The 19,754-nt window shown below is 46.0% G+C and overlaps 1 pseudogene; it reads left to right on the top strand.

Annotated features, from left to right (window-relative positions):
• The first annotated feature begins 4,045 nt into the window (after positions 1–4,045).
• The window catches only part of LOC132569041 (homeobox protein Hox-A7-like), a 51,946-nt pseudogene continuing 36,237 nt past the window's right edge, over positions 4,046–19,754 (top strand).

Consider the following 19,754-nt stretch of genomic DNA (forward strand, 5'->3'; position numbering starts at 1 on the left):
TTTTGGGGCTCATACAATTGGACCCCCTCGTCCAATCGTTTTGAAACTTCGGGGGTATTTCGGGGAGAGGCATTAGATGCCATACGGAAAATGTGGTCCCTCTACCTCACAAAACAGCCCCCCCAGAGCCCCCGATACCCACAGATCAATTCCCCATTATTCCCTATGGGAATCGTTCTCCATAGGGAATAATTGCCCAGTAGACATTCCCCCCACCCCCCGCCGCTTTCTGATGACCCTAAAGTGGGGGGAGGGCCTCCAAACCTGGTGATTGGCAACCCTCTATCTCTCACACACACACACGCACTTACCGGTTGGTTCCTCCACAACGACATCTGAAAAGAACAGGGGCTATGCTGTTCTCTCTCTCTCTCACCCACACTTCGTTCCTCTGAAATGAAAGCAAAACAAACCGAGGGACTGTATTGCTGACCCTTCCCATGAAGCACTTCCTGCTCTACTTTAAAGGCACACACACACACACATTTTGAAACGGACCTGTTTGCACGTTTCTAAACCTGCCGGAGATCTAGAACTGCATGGTAGCTATGGGGGCGGGGCTTCCTCCGCTGGCCAGCTGGCTGGGGGCAGGGGGAAGCCTGTAAAACCAGGGGATCCCCCGCTGGGACCTGGGGATTGGGAAGCCTAAGATTGCCTTGTACTGCACCAACCAATGGTCCATTAAAGCTCAGTATTTCTTGTTCTGACTGGCAGTGGATTTCCTCCCCAGAAGTCATTGCCAAAAGCCCTTTTAACTAGAGACGAGTTTCTTCATGCCAAGCAGAGGTTGTTCCCTCCGTTCTCTTTGCAGTTATTCTCTGTATCTTTTGTATACATTGTGTTGTGAGACTCTACAGGGTTTTATGTTTTAGGAATAAGGTTCTCTCTTTGCCGTAAGCATCCCTTTAATTAAAAAAAAAACCACACCAATGGTTTTTGTTCCAGGTACGTAAGAAGCTTGTAAAACAAAAACAACAAAAAAAGTGAAGCGCATTCAGAGGTTGATTTCACAAGGGTAGCTGGCTATTCATTAGAAAAATATATTTATAGTCCACTCCCACAGCACCCATTTATTAATTTAGTCACGCATTTTCGCTGTTGCTTGCTAAACAAGCAATGGAGTTGTGACGAATGCCTATCGGTTAAATCCCAAATGGACCCCAACTTGAATTCTATCCAATATCTTATGCTTCCAACTGAAATTATTGTTTATGATCCTGAAACCGTCCATTTCCTATATGCACAAACTGTTTTAAAAATAAATAAAAAAATTATGTACTCTGAAAGCTCAGCTTTGGCGCAAAAGGTTACTTCAATGGCCTTTACATCTGCTAACACCTGGAAATGTAGTTGGGGGGGGGAGGGGGATTGTGCAGCCAGATTTATTCATTGAAGAATTTCATTTATTTCATTTACAACCTCTGCTTCCCTTTATGCGCTATCTCCAAGGAATCCAGAACGACATCTATGGCAGGGCTCATAGGCGGTGTCTGGCAGCCGGCAGGAGGGTTGGGGGAGGGGGGGCACAGCATCATGAGAGTTTTTTCTTTTCTCTTTTTTTAAATACAGCTTTTGGTACTTCTCAAAATCTGATATGGGAAGTGGAAATGGTTGCTGTAGGAAGCTATGGTAAAACCATAGAGTTTCTGGCAGTCCCTAGAGCTACTGCAGCCATTTCCAGTATCAATACACAAGGCTGCCTTTCTTTTTCTTAATTTTTTATCCCACTGTTACTCTGAGTGGCAGCAGAAAAGAGGTTCCTTGGTTGGGGGGGAGGCATGGCAACCATAATATATGGGGTTAACAATTCATTCATCAATTTATTTTGCCTCGAGTTTCCGTGAACTGAAAGATAACTATGGAAATATAAATTAATACACAGCACAAAATAAAACACAGTTTTAAAGCCATGACAAAACATAATGGCTGCCACATGGGGGAAGATATTTTGTGTTTAGAAGTCTTACTAGGCATGTTCCCAGGAAAGATGAGGGCTTGTGCAGTGATTACCTAAGATGGATGCCTGTATTAGCCCTCAGTGAGAGCCCCGTGGCGCAGAGTGGTAAAGCTGCAGTACTGCAGTCGGAGCCCTCTGCTCACGACCTGAGATCGATCCCAGCGGAAGCTGGTTCAGGTAGCCGGCTCGGGGTTGACTCAGCCTTCCATCCTTCCGAGGTCGATAAAATGAGTACCCAGCCTGCTGGGGGGAAAGTGTAGATGACTGGGGAAGGCAATGGCAAACCACCCCGTAAAAAAGCGGAAGCTGGGTTCAGGTAGCCGGCTCAGGTTAACTCAGCCTTCCATCCTTCTGAGGTCAGTAAAATGAGTACCCAGCCTGCTGGGGGGAAAGTGTAGATGACTGGGGAAGGCAGTGGCAAACCACCCCGTAAAACGCTGTGAAAGCAACGTCACCCCAGAGTCGAAAACGACTGGTGCTTGCACAGGGGACTACCTTTTTTTACCTTTTTTTGGTTAGCCCTTATCTAGAATAGCTCAAGTAAAACCCCGGCTGTCCCCTTGACTTGGCCATGTGGCCTCCCAACATGACACTCAATTTTTTAAATCCTCACTAGGACAACACTCAAATATATGTTTACATTTCATTACTTATCTTCCGGAGACTATAATATAACAAGGACTTCAGTGGTTTTGCTTTCCAGAAGCTATTAAAATAGCACACAAGAAACTTAACCTATCAGCTTGCTGAACTTCTACTTGCTGCCTTACCCAGGAATCCCTGTATGCATTTGCGAAAGACTATACTTGTTAAGAGATTATCAAAGCAGTCCTAAAGGGGGGGCTGAAAGTGCTCAGGGGGCCAACTGACCTCTGCATTTTTGTATGCCCAAGTTATGCCCGCATAAGGGCCGCATACGATGGCACAGGCGCCCAGCACCGCTGTGTCGCTTGCCAGCTCCAGCAGCAGGGCATGGCTGCCTCCCGTTGGTGCAACTGAGGTGTAGGTCCCTGCACTGGCAGGGTGTTGGGGGCATGAGTAGAGTTACTTGGCTCCCTGAGCACATTCAGCCTGGGAATGTCCCCTGCAACCCCTGCGGGAAATTCACAAATACCTACCCACTCACCGTCAGTAACACCTGCTCCACTCCCAGAAGATGTGTGGGGGGGAGAGAGACTTGCCTGGAGTAAAATTGCTGCCTGACCCCAAACTGGTGAACAGCTTTCCCTGAACACGTAAGAAAGGGCCCCCAGAACGAAGCTCTGATGCACCCCTCCCTGCCCTCCTTCTCATGATCTGCTGAAGTTCACAGAATCGGCACTGCCATCAAATGGCCATCTAGCCTCTGTTTAAAAACCTCCAAAGAAGAGCTCACCACTTCCCAAGGAAGACCGTCGCACTGAGGAACTGCTCTAAGGGTCCATTCGCACTATGCTAAATAATGAGCGTTTTCCCACATTGCTTACCTCGGAGCGACGTCCCTCTTCACCGCGCAGCGTCTGCGCAGATTTCGCATCGACTGCTCCACATAACCAGGAAGATCCGCGGCTTTTGTGTCGCAAATGTAAACCGCTAAAAACCAGTTTACATCTGCGACGCAAAAGCCGCGGCTCTTCCTGGTTATGCGGAGCAGTTGGTGCGAAATCCGCACAGACGCTGCGCGGTGAAGAGGGACGTCGCTCCGAGGTAAGCTATGTGGGAAAACGCCCAATGCGTTTACAATTGGAACAGTTCAAAGGTAGGCCTTACACTTTCATGGCCCAAAAATTTGGGTTGAATTGAAGGGTTAAAAAAGGGCCAATTAATAATTGAAGTTGTCTCGCAGGGAACATATTCAGACGTCGGGCTAGTTCCAGACTAAACTTGGCATCTGTGGATCTCTCCCCCACCCCCACACAGCCCACTAGGGTTACCAGGTCCCCCCTGGCCAATGACAGGGGATGGGGAAATATGGCTGCCAGATCCGGGTTGGGAAACTGAGAGACTGGAGGATGGAACCTGGGGGACACCTCAATGGGGTACAATGCCCTACATTCCACCCTCCAAAGCATTCATTTTCTCCAGGGAACTGATCTCTGTAGTCTGGAGATGAGCTTTAATTCTGGAGAAATAGGCCAGGTAAGTGGCTGCCCCCTCCCCATTCCCAATTGCACCTCCCTGGTCGCGTTTGCCATCAGTAGTGCTGAGTCGTTTTCGACTCTGGGGTGATGTTGCTTTCATGGCAGAATGCCTTCGAGGCATTCAAAGCCACTCAGAAGGCCTCAGAGGTGACTTTGAACACCTTGGAGGTGAGTGAGACATTCAGAGTGGCTCTGAATTCATGTGCTTTCTCCAAGGAATCGCCAAGGAATGAGGGGCGAAGAGCAAACAAACCATGATGTTCAACTTGTTTGCTCTTCAGATGTTCAACTTGTTTGCTCTTCAGATGTTCAACTCGTTTGCTCTTCAGCTCTGAGGCGTTCGAAGCAGTTCTGAATGCCTCAGAGCGAAACAGCAAATGCACTCTCTGCCACCCAGCCTTCATGGGTCTGCCCAGACCCAGTAGGGCTGAGGAGGGGCGGGGCATGTAGCATGTCCACTCACCTTCAAGGCATTCCAAACACCCTGGAGGTTGTCAAATGCACTGCCCCCTCCCAGCCCTCCTGGGTCTGTGCAGACCTGGGGAAGGCTGGGCAGGGGGGGTGCAGGGCAACGCCTTGCCCCTTGCCTCGGGCACTGGAAGCCCCCGTGCCACCCCTGCATGCTCCACCTACAGCTCACTGATCTCCACAAAACATTGCTCCTGGGGAGATAGAGGAACTGGAGGAATAACAGGAGAGAGAGAGTCTGGAGTAGGAAACGAGGATCAGTGAGTACTGGCAAGTTAGTCTGCTTTCAACCCCACATCTGTTTCTACAGATCAAGTTTTCACCTGTGCTTACCAAAATGAAGGGGATATTGGCTGAGGGAGAGGGTTGGGAATCAGGAAGTGAGAAGTGAATGAGGAAGGGGCAAGGCTGAAGCAAGGGGGTTAGTTGGGGTAAGAGAAGAAAAGAGGTGATGCTCCCAACACTAGGGTTGCCAAGTCCAATTCAAGAAATTTCTGGGACTTTGGGGGTGGAGCCAGGAGACATTAGGGGTGGAGCCAAGATCAAGGCTGTGACAAGCATAATTGAACTCCAAAGGGAGTTCTGGCCATCACATTTAAAGGGACCGCACACCTTTTCAATGCCTTCCTTCCATAGGAAATAATGAAGGATAGGGGCACCTTCTTTTGGGGCTCATAGAGTTGGTCTCCCTGGTCCAATCTTTTTGAAACTTGGGGGGTATTTTGGGGAGAGGACTAGATGCTATACTGAAACTTTGGTGCCTCTACCTCAAAAAACAGGCCCCCCCATAGCCCCAGATACCCACAGATCAATTCTCTATTATTTTCTATGAGAATAAATCTCCATAGGGAATAACAGAGTTCCCAGCAGACATTTCCCTCCTCTCCCCCCGCTTTCTGATGACCCTGAAGCGGGGGGAGGGCCTCCAAACTGGGGGATCCCCTGCCCCCACCTGGGGATTGGCAACCCTACTCAACACCCATAAACTGCTAGATACTTTTCATGTCTCAACTTCCTAACAATGAAATTGTCACTACTTTCTGTCTGTTCTATGTCATCCCTTTATCATTTCTATATCTCATTATTGTGGTTTCAAAAAAAACAACAACATGTGAATGCGTGATCACTCACAGAGAGACATTTTCATAGTTTCTGAAAGCAATAGAAATTTTTCTGGTTAAATTTTAAAAAGACAATAGACATTAATCTAAACAGACAATAGACATTAAGTCATAACAAGTTTGCTCAAATTTATACTCACATTTCTTTTTCACTATTATTATTTGCTTTCCCAAATCTTCAAAGTGTTGTTTGATATTTTGTCAAAAAAAATTACAGAATACAAAAGAAATCTCACTTTGCATTTGAAAGAAATGCCTGTCGCTTGATGAAAAAAAAAAAGTAGTTTCATGCCTTGACATTTAGACTGGATTAATCATCCCACCTGAAGTGTGGGGAGAAGTTGCATCTCTGGATTTCTGAGGAATCCTGGTAGCATGGCAGAAGGAATCATAAGTCACTCCTACTGGGACTCTGGGATTTCTATACTCGTTTTCTGAGCCCCCAACCCATTTTTGTCACTGCAGCCCCTTTCCTTGTAACTTCTGGGAATGTAACATCCTTTTTCTTAATTTCTTTGAACAAGTTCTGTGAGGCCTTTGTGAAACTTGAGATCTTTCGCAACACCTACTTCATGATCCTATTAAACTAGAGATGTCAGGGACTGAACCTGTAAGATTTGCAAGTAACACTCACACAGACTTCTTTGTGTTAGATGAAACTTCATTCATGACTTGCTACAAGCGATCTAATCCCTTTGGGGCATTTGGCAGAAATGGCTGATGTAAAAAAAGGCATGCTAAAGTACCTAACACCCCTCCCCCCCTTTTACTATCCTATCTTCTAGACAGAGTAATAAATGCTGCTTTCACTTTTAACAAAGCAGAACACATTTCAAACAAACAAAATGTTATCATGAAGGGAGGGGCTGGATGACAGATTGGAGATGGGGAACAGACACAGGAGAGATTCCAGGTTTTCACATTTCACACAGTAATGTGATTCATGTTGTCGCCACCACCTTTCCAAGACTTGAGAGGACTCCAAATGGTCAGGTGATAAAACAAGCAGGAGGGAGGAGAGGGAGGTGAAAGGGAGGAGAAGGGATAAAGAGAAGAAACAAAGGGAGAAACATATGCTTCAAGACAGACAGGGCTTCTCATACAGTTATGCCAGCACACATCTTTAACAGTAGAAACCATAATCAATGGCAGAAACCTGAGAGGGATTCTGACATGCCACCCCCCTAAAATCAGCCTGGCCCAGGATAACGCAAGTAGAACTTATGAACTAAATGAGGGCGGAGACATAAGTCACTTTCACCCATTCGTTGCAAAATGCTTCCATTTAATAAGATAAAACAAAGTTCCATGTTGTCTCTTAGAGTCCAGAATTTGCTACATCTCCTGGTGGGGTTGGTCATGCACCATAACAGATGGTGGGATGGGGTTTTCAAGATGCCATTTATCCCAGCCTGTGTCCTTCTTGAGCAAGCTGAAATGGAAAATGGGATGCATGGCTTTCAGGTTTTTAGGTAGGTCTAGTTCAACAGTCACATTATAAATCAGGTGCTTAACTGGGAATGGTCCCAGGTACTTCCAGCTTAATTTCTTACATTGTTGGGTTCCCTGCAAGTGTTTAGTGAAAATATACACTGAGTCCCCCTTCTTTTATGTCCCACTGTGGGGCTTTCTTGCAATCTGTGAATTTTGTATAGTCCTTTTTGGCCTTATTTAATGCTTCCTTCACCTCAGTCCACTGGGAAGCCAGTTTAGTCCACCATTACTGCAAATCTCCAATGGGTGCTGTCTGCACTTCCCCCACCCAGGGTAGGGGCTTGCCTTCAAAGCCATGTACTACTTTAAAGGGAGATGCCCCTGTGGAGCTAAGGAGGGCATTGTTATAACCGTATTCTGCAAAAGGGCCACCCAGTTATCCTGCTGGTGGTTTATGAAGCGTCTTAAGAATTGCTCCAAAACTTGATTAGTTCTTTCTGTCTGGCCATCTGTTTCTGGGTGATAGGCTCAACTGAGAGACTGTTCTGTGCCCATTAATTTTAAAAACTCCTTCCCGAATTTGGCAACAAATTGTGAAACCCTGTCAGAAATTACTTTATCTGAGAAGGAGTGAAGTCTCACAACATGTTGTTGTAAGGTTTTGCTAAGGTGTCACTCAGGTAGACCTCATGCAGAGGCAGAAAAAAGTATTTCAAGTGAATCAGCAAAGCAAACTTCCTAATGCAGGCTTGTATATGTTAAAAAGACTGAAGCCTTGCCAGAATTAAAGGAAAATGAAAGTTAACCACTTACATATATGTGGGTGTTGGACTGGAGGTCCCTTCCAACCCTATGATTCTATAATTCTATATACTTGTCACTTACTTTTCCGCTCGAGCTGTTCCCGCTAGAACCGTTTGAATTCAGTTCCCAGACTGTGATGTTTCCCTTCAGCCAAGGTCATAGACACATCTTGAGTTCAGGTCACCTCCATTGCCTTGGAGACAAGATTAGAAGTCCAGCAGACATCTTCACTTTTCAGCAAGCTTACACATAATTGTCCATTAACACTATGCTAACACTTTACAATATCCAAGAATATAAAATAAGCTGTTAAACCATCTGGTGGTTAGTGCCAAGTGAAATTAGACCAATAACTGAATACATGAATGAATACATCTCACTTTCTACGGTCTCACATTATCACACCCGCCTGAACAGAGAAGCTATTGAGATTTACAAACACCAGCACAACTTTAACAGAAAGGAAGAAGGCATTTCCATCCACCATTCTTGGTATCCAGCTCTGCAAAACACCCTACAGACTACAAATTGCAGAAGGTCATAGAACAACCAGCACATTCCAGAGAACAATCAGCACAATCAACAACCATCTTCCTTATCTTCACACCCCTTCCAACCCTCCCAGCAATCAACACAGAACAATGGTCACATTCCACAGCCAGTTTCCTTATCACCACCCTTCCAGGAAGCCCCACCAAACAATGGGTACATTCACAAACCAATTGCCCTCTCACCACACCCCCTCCAGCCTAGAAATAGCAGCTCTCCAGCAGCCCTGGCCTCACTCAATGCACAGCAGCCAAGAAGGTCTGAGCACCTGCTCCGGCTGCAACGCCACTGAGGATGTTCTCCGCAGCTGAGAACGAAACGTCTGGAAGGAAAACTTTCTCCAGTAGAACACGGCACTTGAGCCCGAAAGATTCTACAAACCCTAATGATGATGCCAGCCATGAAAACCTGAAATCTTTGAATCCTCACTATCCCTTATTTCTTTGATATGAAAAGAAAAGTAGAGTTTTATGACCATGACTGGGGGAGGGGGGAGTAGTTGAGATCAGGGCTTTTTTTGCAGCAGGAACTCCTTTGCATATTAGGCCACACATCCCTGATATAGCCAATCCTCCTGGAGCTTCTTCTAAACCAGAGAACTTTGCGTGATCAGCCAGTATCATAATGCCCCTGTATAAATCGATGGTGCGGTCTCATTTGGAATACTGTGTGCAATTCTGGTCACCGCACCTCAAAAAGGATATTATAGCATTGGAAAAAGTGCAGAAAAGGGCAACTAGAATGATTAAAGGTTTGGAACACTTTCCCTATGAAGAAAGGCTAAAACGCTTGGGGCTCTTTAGCTTGGAGAAATGTCGACTGCGGGGTGACATGATAGAGGTTTACAAGATTATGCATGGGATGGAGATAGTAGAGAAAGAAGTCCTTTTCTCCCTTTCTCACAATACAAGAACTCGTGGGCATTCAATGAAATTGCTAAGCAGTCAGGTTAAAATGGATAAAAGGAAGTCCTTCACCCAAAGGGTGATTAACATGTGGAATTCACTGCCACAGGAGGTGGTGGTGGCTACAAGCATAGTCAGCTTTAAGAGGGGATTGGATAAAAATATGGAGCAGAGGTCCATCAGTGGCTCTTAGCCACAGTATATATATGTGTGTGTGTGTGTGTATGTGTGTATATGTATGTATGTATGTGTGTGTGTGTGTGTGTGTGTGTGTATACAACAGCCTGATACAAAATGACTTCTCTTATGTTCTTCTGTGACACAGAGTGTTGGACTGGATGGGCCATTGGTCTGATCCAACATGGCTCCTTTTATGTTCTTCTGTGACACAGAGTGTTGGACTGGATGGGCCATTGGCCTGATCCAACATGGCTTCTCTTATGTTCTTATGTGATGCAGAGTGTTGGACTGGATGGGCCATTGGCCTGATCCAACATGGCTTCTCTTATGTTCTTCGGTGACACAGAGTGTTGGACTGGATGGGCCATTGGCCTGATCCAACATGGCTTCTCTTATGTTCTTCGGTGACACAGAGTGTTGGACTGGATGGGCCATTGGCCTGATCCAGCATGGCTTCTCTTATGTTCTTCTGTGACACAGAGTGTTGGACTGGATGGGCCATTGGCCTGATCCAACATGGCTTCTCTTATGTTCTTCGGTGACACAGAGTGTTGGACTGGATGGGCCATTGGCCTGATCCAACATGGCTTCTCTTATGTGATGTAGAGTGTTGGACTGGATGGGCCATTGGCCTGATCCAACATGGCTTCTCTTATGTTCTTATGTGATGCAGAGTGTTGGATTGGATGGGCCATTGGCCTGATCCAACATGGCTTCTCTTATGTTCTTGTGTGACACGGAGTGTTGGACTGGAGGGGTCATTGGCCTGATCCAACATGGCTTCTCTTAAGTTCTTATGTAAGCATTACTTGCAAGTCTCACCAGCTGCTTGTGAGAGAAAGTGGGGAGGCAGGCGCAGCAATGAAGACGAGAAGGAGGAGTGGCTTGCCGTTCTCCACTTACATGATCATAAAACAAAGCTGCTCTCCAGACACTGTTTCTTTTTGAAACAGAAATGCCAGAGCTCTCAGGGATGACTTGTTGCCCATCCAGGACAAACTCTCTAATTAGTCCCACCAGAAGAAATGGACTGAATATCCCAGAGCCATCTAAGTCTTCAGGTGCCTGGCAACCGGTTAGAAAGATTTGTACTTTTAGCCATTTTATAATGAAGAATGGAACCCTGACATGCCCCAGGGAGCTTGAACCATCGCAAAATGGTTCCACATGCAATGCTGAAAGGACAGCACACTGGGACAAGGTGTACCCAGGCTCCTTGTCTGGAGGGAACAGAAAAACAAATGCAAGTTACTTGAGTAGGCTTAATAAACAGGATGATTCATATATACAAAGTACCTCGCCTGCTAATAGAAGCAGCAGAACTGATAAAGAGGTTCTAATATCTTTCAGGGATTGCAACAGATCTTTCTCCCTCTAATTCAGCTCCCTGGTTTTTTTCGCCCTCGTGTTCTGGATGAGGATGAAGCTCGGTAGGGAGCCTCATCAAGGTCTGGTAAAGCACAGTCATCTTTCTGTATTTGTGGAGTGGTCTAAAGACAACATCAAACAATGTTATGTAGGTAGATAATCAGGCAGTATCTCCCTCCACCCGTCTTTGAGAAGATAAAAATAACATAGATGAAAGGAGCATCTCCTTTAGAAGGCAAGGCTCAAGTAATTTCAGGTGGAAGTCCACACACACAAAAAAAATCTGCAAGTATTGTTGAGATGATGAATTGGCCCGGAAGCATAATCTATTTATTTGCATGTTCTTGTGATTCCTTTGAAGCCCCGCATTTTAGGAAATAATGTATATTATAGTCCTTTGAAATAAGATCACTTTTCCGTTGGGATCAGTGTAGTGATTGCGTCTTTCTTTTTCTCTTCCCCGGACATGTTGTTTTCTCCCTCCAATTACATTTGCAGCCCTGCTTTTACTGTGTATAAATTAGATTATGTTCCATCTTCTGTGAGGTACAAACAACCTAGTCCTTTGCGAGATATTGAAGACATAGATTGTGGCCCTTCAGTCTGTAGCTGGACAATTTGTCTGGGACGTGCATTTGGAGACTAACTAATTACGAACAAATCTGACTGAGGAGGGTCAGTAACCCAGATGAATATGACCAGACCTCTGTGCTGCAAAGCTGCAATCTAGTTATTTCAGCTACTGCATACTTGAAGGAGCGGCCCATTTCTCAAGATTTTCGACAGGTAGGATTATCAGTTTCAAGCTGAGAAATTCCTGATTTGGGGCCTGGAGCCTGAGGGAAGCAGGGTTTGGGGATGGGAGGGACTTCGGTGGTGGATGATACCATAAAGTCCACCCTCCAAAGCAGCCAGTTGTAACAGTGGGAGATCACCAGCCACCACATGGAGCCAGTTTGATATAGTGCAGGGGTGGCCAACGGTAGCTCTCCAGATTTTTTTGCCTACAACTCTCATCAGCCTCAGCCATCGGCCATGCTGGCTGGGGCTGATGGGAGTTGTAGTCAAGAAAAATCTGGAGAGCTACCGTTGGCTACCCCTGGTATAGTGGTTAAGTGCACAGACTCTTATTTAGGAGAACTGGGTTTGATTCCCCCACTCCTCCACATGCAACTGTGGGAGTGGCCTTGGGTCAGCTATAACTCTGTCAGAGCTGTTCTCTCAAGAGCAGTTTCTATCAGAGCTCTCTCAGCCCCACCTGTTTGTGGTTGGTGTCTGTTGTGGTGAGAAGAAGAGAAAGGAGATTGTAAACCGCTCTGAGATTACAAGTGAAGGGCAGAGTATAAATCCAATCTCTTCTTCTTCTTCTCTTCTAATGAGAAACAGAGTGGAATAGGGCTTGAAAGCCAGAACAGGCATGTTCAATCAGAGACCAAGAAGATATTCAGGAGTTCATAGCTTTTGAAAGTCAAATTTCCCTTTGTCAGGTATCAGACATTGTCTAGGCACCAAAAAAACCCCACACAAATAATATTTTAAGTCTCCTGAGAGAAAATATTTTCCTCAAAATATATCCTTGGAATTTAATTTTGGGGGAAACATCAAGCTTGGCTAATGGATTGACAGTCTATGGGTAGAAATAAAAGGACTAAGAAATAATAGTGATATTATGATGGGGGTCTGCTATAGACCACCAAGGCAGGCAGAGGGCTTAGATGAGATGCTCCTAGAATAGACTGCACATTTTTCAAAAAAGAAGGGACACAGTGGTCATGGGAGATTTCAGTTATCCAGACATGTTGGAAGTCCAACTCTGCTAAAAACGAAAGGTCAAACAAATTCTTGACTTGTCTCGCTGACTACTTCATTTTCCAGAAAGTGAAGAAGGAAACCAGAGGATCTGCAATCTGGGACTTGATTCTTACCAACAAGGAAGAACTGGTTGATGAAGTGGAAGTAATGGGCACCCTGGGTAGTAGTGATCATGTAATTTTGGAATTTACCATCCTGGGGAAGGGAAAAGCTGTATGCAGTCAGACATATAGTTTGGACTTCAGGAAAACAAATTTTGACAAACTTCGCGCGATGCTGGGCAAAATCCCATGGTCAGAAATACTTAAGGAGAAGGGAGTTCAAGAGGGGTGCGAGTGAAGGTGGCTCCATAAACAGCTCTCTAAAGACTTGCAAAATAAATAAAAAAACTCATTTAGGAAATGGAAGGAGGGCTTTATAACCAATGTTATGTATGTGGATTCACGTGAGTGTTCTTTACCAGTATTCCTGCCTGGCTCATTGGAGCCTTAAGAACTGAGCTTGGGACTCTAGAACAGGGGTGGCCAGCAGTAGCTCTCCAGATGTTTTTTGCCTACAACTCCTATCAGCCCCAGCCATGGGCCATGCTGGCTGGGGCTGATGGGAGTTGTAGGCAAAAAACATCTGGAGAGCTACCGTTGGCCACCCCTGCTCCAGAACAAAGGGCAGTGGGATCCAAATACCTGCTACCCTGGTCCAACCAGAAGCCCCCTGGTGGTTCAAACGATCCAATGGTGTTCTAGCGTGGGAACCCAGGACTGTATATGGTTGGCCTAGTTGAGCCAGTTTAGGCAGTCTTCTTAGCCTCTAGTTACCACACTAACTCAATAAAGAGCTATGATCACAGCAAACTCATCTCTTCTGTGCGTTGAACCTGCTATATTCTAACCAAGGATGACTATAAACACATAACCAGTGCTTGTAGAGAAAGAACTAGGAAAGCTGAAGCTCAGGATGAGCTTAGGCTAGTGAGTGATGCTTTTTAAAAAGATTATTTTCTTATGTACAAAGGAAAGAAAAGGAGTAAAGACATGGTAGGCACATTCAGAGGGCAGGAAAGTGAACTTGTAACAGGTCATGAAAGAGGGCAGAACTGCCCAATTCCTACTTAGTCTTCTCTTGTGAGGGAAATGCTGGTCAACATGGCAAAAACAGAGCATTTGATGAGGGAAAAGAGTTGTAGCCTAGAATCAGCACGGGGTAGTACATTAGCATCTAGTTTCTTTAAATGAAATGAAGTCCTTGGGGCCAGATGAACTGCATCCAAGGGTACTGAAAGAACTTGCAGATGTAATTTCTGAGCCTCTGGCCATAATTTATGAGAATTTTTGGAGGACTGGTGAGGTGCCAGAATATTGGAGGAGGGCAAATGTTGTCCCCATCTTCAAGAAGGGGAAAAAGAAGGATCCGGGTAACTACTTGACAACATGGCATCTATACCTGGAAAAGTTTTAGAAGAAATCATCAAACAGTCAATCCTTTAACATTTGGAAAGGATGTCTCTGACTACTAAGAGCCAGCATAGATTTTTCAAGAACAAGTCACGTCAGACTAGCCTGATCTCTTTTTTCGAGAAAGTGCTATCTTGCTGGATCAGGGGAATGCTGTAGACATAGTTTATATTGATTTTAGTAAGGCTTTTAATAAGGTTCTGCATACTATTTTTGTTATAAAAAGGTAAAGGTAGTCCCCTGTGCAAGCACCAGTCATTTCCGACTCTGGGATAACGTCGCATCATGACGTTTTCAAGGCAGACTTTTTAAGGGGTGGTTTGCCATTGCCTTCCCCAGTCATCTACACTTCCCACCCACCCCCCAGCAAGCTGGGAACTCATTTTACTGACCTCAGAAGGATGGAAGGCTGAGTCAACCTCAAACCAGCTACCTGAACCCAGCTTCTGCTGGGATTGAACTCAGGTCATGAGCAGAGAGTTTGACTACAGTACTGCAGCTTTACCACCCTGCACCATGAGGCTTCTTATTTTTTTTGTGGTTTTTTGTTATTTATTATTATTATTTTGTTGACAAGTTGGTCAAGTGTGGTTTGGATCCTGTTACCATTAGGTGGATCTGTAACTGGTTGACAGATCACACCCAAAGAGTGCTTGTGAATGGTTCCTCATCCTCTCAGAGAGGAGTGACAAATGGAGTGCCTCAAGGATCTGTCCTGGGACCTGTTTTGTTCAACATCTTTATAAACGCTTTGGCTCACAAACTCCTTTTCCTTCCTCACCCACAACAGACACCCTGAGAGGTAGATAAAGATACTGGATTTATATCCTGCCCTCCACTCCAAAGAGTCTCAGAGTGGCTCACCATCTCCTTTCCCTTCCTCCCCCACAACAGACACCCTGTGAGGTAGATGAAGATATTGGATTTATATCCCGCCCTCCACTTCGAAGAGTCTCAAAGCAGCTCACAGTCTCCTTTCGCTTCCTCCCCCACAACAGACATCCTGTGAGGTAGATGAAGATATTGGATTTATATCCCGCCCTCCACTCCAAAGAGTTTCAGAGCGGCTCACCATCTCCTTTCCCTTCCTCCTCCAAAACAGACACCCTGTGAGGTAGAAGAAGATACTGGATTTATATTCCACCCTCCACTCCGAAGAGTTTCAGAGCGGCTCACCATCTCCTTTCGCTTCCTCCCCCACAACAGACATCCTGTGAGGTAGATGAAGATATTGGATTTATATCCCGCCCTCCACTCCAAAGAGTCTCAGAGTGGCTCACAATCTCCTTTATCTTCCTCCCACACAACAGATACCCTGTGAGGTGGGTGGGGCTGAGAGGGTTCTCACAGCAGCTGCCCTTTCAAGGACAACCTCTGCAAGAGCCACGACTGACCCAAGGCCACTCCAGTAGCTACAAGTGGAGGAGTGGGGAATCAAACCCGGTTCTCCCAGATAAGAGTCCGCACACTTCACCACTACACCAAGCTGGCTCCTGACAGAATATAAGAAACAAGGACGTATCTGAAGATGAAGCTTGGGTTCTTTTGGAATACCCCTGAAACAATTTGGTATCTGTGTCTCTCTAAGCAGTCTCAGATTTTCTTCTCACATCAACACATCACAGAATAGTGATGTGTTGGGGGCATTCCTAAGTCTTGAATGTGGAAAATCAGAAACAACCCTAAGAGTGACAGAGCAAAGGCCTTTGCAATGCTATGCTAACACGTCACAGTCTTGTAACATCTGTACTGATGTGCTGGAGGTTATAAGGGAACATGCACTTAGAGCAGTGAGGTTTTTTTAAAAAAAAATAGGTAAGCCTTTCTTTTCAAATATTACTACGTACAAAAAGTCACCAAGATGATAAAGAATTTAAATTCTATTAGGCAAATCATACTCCACTCCCCTTCCCAATAATTTGACATGAAAGTCTCTTTGTTAGCAAATTTCATATCATGTTCACTATTTAAGAGAAAGGGGGGGGGGATGTGGAGAACAGAGAAAGATAGAGGAAGAAAGCTCTGGGTGCTTTCTGGCATGAAAGGCAGCCCATCCTAATGAAAGTCAAGGACAAGCCGCAAAAAGGACTAGAAATTCAAAGAAGTGCCTGACTGTGGATATGAGGATATGAACGTCTGCCATTAACCTTTGATTCATACCAGTAAAACAGAAATTTGCAACTTGAAGAAGAAGAAGAAGATATTGGATTTATATCCCACCCTCCACTCTGAAGAGTCTCAGAGCTGCTCACAATCTCCTTAACCTTCCTCCCCCACCACAGACACACTGTGAGGTAGATGAAGATATTGGATTTATATCCCGCCCTCCACTCTGAAGAATCTCAGAGCAGCTCACCATCTCCTTTCCCTTCCTCCCCCACAACAGACACCCTGTGAGGTGGGTGGGGCTGGAGAGGGCTCTCACAACAGCTGCCCTTTCAAGGACAACCTCTGCCAGAGCTATGGCTGACCCAAGGCCATTCCAGCTGCTGCAAGTGGAGGAGTGGGGAATCAAACCCAGTTCTCACAGGTAAGAAGATGATATTGGATTTATATCCCACCCTCCACTCCGAAGAGTCTCAGAGCGGCTCACAATCTCCTTTACCTCCCCCCCGCAACAACAGACACCCTGTGAGGTGGGTGGGGCTAGAGAGGGCTCTCACAGCAGCTGCCCTTTCAAGGACAACCTCTGCCAGAGCTATGGCTGACCCAAGGCCATTCCAGCAGCTGCAAGTGGAGGAGTGGGGAATCAAACCCAGTTCTCCCAGATAAGAGTCCGCACACTTAACCACTACACCAAACTGGCTCTCCAGTTTGAGAAGCTGAACGCCAACCCGTAGGTAGCTGCTCTTAATCCACTGAACATGCAAGCTCAGACTACCTACATGTGCATGCTCTTTCAAGATTAAGGCGAAAATGAACAACCCTCTGTTATTTCAGTGTGTTTTTTGGATGTATCTTTTAACGTTCAACATTTAACATTGTCAAGACGGCTCACATGTGAATGAGCATCAGGTGAGCTTCCTACTTTCACCCTACCACATGGTCCACCTACTCTGTCCTAAGCCCCTGGATGCTGGCGCAATGGTGCTGCTGGGGTTGCAGGCATAGCCAGTCTAGATCCTATGATGTCTCAGAAGAGAAAAGAAATAGCAAAATAACCCAACTCCAAGGAGCTGAGAGTGTAGCAACTACACTGAAGTCCATAGTGTCACCATCCACACACTCTCCTATCATGGGGCAGCATCACACAGTTTGCTCACATCAGTCATATATAGATACATGTCAGCATCCTTCCCCTGATATAATCCTGGCTCCATCAGTGTGCACACTATAGCAAGGGAGGGGACATAATAACTACAGCACTGTCAAGTAGCAGTCAATTTATGGTGATCCCATAGGGTTTTCAATCCAAGAGATCTTCAGAGGTGGTTTGCCATTGACTGCCTCTGTGTAGTGTCCCTGGATTTCCTTGGTGGTCTCCCATCCAAGGTCTAACCAGAGCCAACCCTGCTTAGCTTCTGAGATCCAATGAGATCTCTGAAACTAAGATCTCGAGGTGAGGTCAGACATTCACAGGTGAAGATGGGTAGTTGTGTTAGTCTGTGTGTAGCAGCAGAAAAGAGCAAGAGTCCAGTAGCACCTTAAAGACTTTAAAAAGACTATGAGCTTTCATGAGTGAAGTGAGCAGTGACTCATGAGAGCCAGTTTGGTGTAGTGGTTAAGAGCATGGACTCTTATCTGGCAGAACCAGGTGTGATTCCCCACTCCTCCATGCGCAGCTGCTGTATGACTTTGGGCCAGCGACGGTTCTCTCAAGAGCAGTTCTCTCAAGGGCTCTCTCAACATCACCTACCTCACAGGGTGTCTGTTGTGGGAAGAGGATGGGAAAGGATATTATAGTCTGCTCTGAGACTCCTTCAGGTTGTGAAGGACAGGGTATAAATCCAGTCTCTTCTTTCTCTTCTTGAAAGTTCATACCTTGCCACACATTTTGTTAGTCTTTAAGGTGCTACTGGTCTCTTGCTCCTTTCTACATTCACAGGTGGTTTGCCATTGTCTGCCTCTGCATAACTACGCATGAAACTGCATAGTTTCAGAGACCTAAGGAGATCAGACTAACATGGGCCATGCAGCTCAGGGCATGCCAAGTATCAACCCTATCACTTCCACATGCCACTCAGAAGGTTACCAGTAGAATCATTTGAGAGGTGGAAATAGGGTTGCCAAGTCCTCTTCATCCTCCAGCAGGGGACAGTCGTGCGTGCGCTGTGCGCCGCGCGATGAAATGATGTCACCCAAAACTGACATCATCAAAATGGTGGCACCCATGCAGGGCCGCTCTAGGTGTTTCCAAGAAAACTCTATGGTTTTCTCGGACGCTCTAGCCATTTGGGAGGTTAAAACTCTATGGTACATCCGGGAAAACCATAGAGTTTAACCGGAAACGTCTAGAGCGGCCTTCATGGGTGCCACCATTTTGATGATGTCTGTGACGGAATCAAAGGGTTAATGGAGAAGCTGAGGACTCAGAGAGCCCTGAGTCATGTGACCCGAAGGTGGGGGCCAGGGGTGCTCAGAACTCTCAAGTCCTAAGTGACAGCTAACGGCTCAGAGGTTAACTGTCAGGAGGGAAAAAACGGTCAGAAAGGGGGAGTTGGACTCAGAGTGTGGTGAGAGAGGCTTGGTGTGAAGTGAAGCTCTATATACACTCTGTGAAAACAGCCAGGTGGTTGAGCATGAGGCATATCTCTAGGTCACGAGTGCCCTCTAAGGAAGAGGAAGGTGACAGAGAGTGTCTAAGTGGAAGACCTTAGTGGCCACAGACATATGATACACTGCTCCTAGGCGTTTATAAGGAGGCTGAGGGAGAGCCGTGGGTCTGAGGGAGTCAGGAGAGCTGGGGCTTGTCAAACCAGACGACTCGAGGGACCAGGCACTCAAAGCCCAAGAGGCCAGCCTGATTAAAGTTTAGGAGAGTGGATTACTAGAAGAACTGTGTACCCTGAAATACCTCAGAATCTTGCTGGAGGGTCTAGCTGACATACTGTATAGACCATGTTATTCCAACAAGATACAAACTAGCCTCTGTACATACATCCCATCCCCAAGTTAAAGCCTATTTTGTAAATAAAGAACTATAGTTTGCTGTTACGTTCTCTGGTGCCTGTGTGATTGGGAAGGACTTCAAATCTGCAGTGGTCCCCTGCTCATCTACCGTATCAGACCCTGAAGAGACTAACGTATATTTAGCTGCCCTCGCTGAGGCAGGAGGCGATAGGCTGGCGTCGCCATAGCAGTGTGTGATAACATCACTTCTGGGTGATGGCATCGCGTCAGTGGGCTGGTGGGTTGAGAACCTCCGGGGTGGGAGATTCCCCGCCTGGACTGGGGGGGGGGGAGGGTCACAGCCCTAGGTGGAAACAGAAGGAAGTGAGAATGTCTCCAGCACTTTTATCATTTGCATAGCAGAGGAAATCCTGTGGCCTTGCCCAGGGTTTGGATGCTGTGGGAAGAATTATGCTCCACAGAGCATCTTTTGGTACAGCAAGTAGAACGGATAGCATTAATATGGCAAGAATATG

Source organism: Heteronotia binoei, chromosome 3 (assembly GCF_032191835.1).
Source record: "Heteronotia binoei isolate CCM8104 ecotype False Entrance Well chromosome 3, APGP_CSIRO_Hbin_v1, whole genome shotgun sequence".
NCBI lineage: Eukaryota > Metazoa > Chordata > Lepidosauria > Squamata > Gekkonidae > Heteronotia > Heteronotia binoei.